The sequence below is a fragment of the Tupaia chinensis genome, unplaced genomic scaffold, assembly GCF_000334495.1.
Source record: "Tupaia chinensis unplaced genomic scaffold, TupChi_1.0 Scaffold000078_1, whole genome shotgun sequence".
NCBI lineage: Eukaryota > Metazoa > Chordata > Mammalia > Scandentia > Tupaiidae > Tupaia > Tupaia belangeri.
In genome coordinates this window covers 242,311-242,668 of record NW_006159539.1, presented here as the reverse complement: position 1 = coordinate 242,668, position 358 = coordinate 242,311, and positions in this window count along the sequence as shown.

Genomic DNA, 358 nt, shown 5'->3' with positions numbered 1-358 from the left:
GGGAAAAAAACACGAAGGCTTACACAACGGGCAGCCAGCCCTCCGACCCTGCGGCAGACTGCCCCGGGGCTCGGCCCTCTCCCCGCCCCCCAAGTAGCCGGCCCCCACCCCGGGAAAGAGGGGGCGCGACGAGGCGCTCGGGCGACTTCGGGCCACGGACTGAGCGAGCCCTTTTGTTTGCTTACTTCCTCAAGTTTCTGAGCCTCAAGCTGACCCTGGTCTGAGTCCGAGGACCCCCGTCCAAGGGTAACCCCGGCGGAAACCGGTCCCGGCGCGCGGGACGGCGGCCCCTCGCGTGCACGCACACTCGGCGCTAGTCTGGAGAGCTCCGGCGAGCAGATGGCGCTGCCGCCCGTCG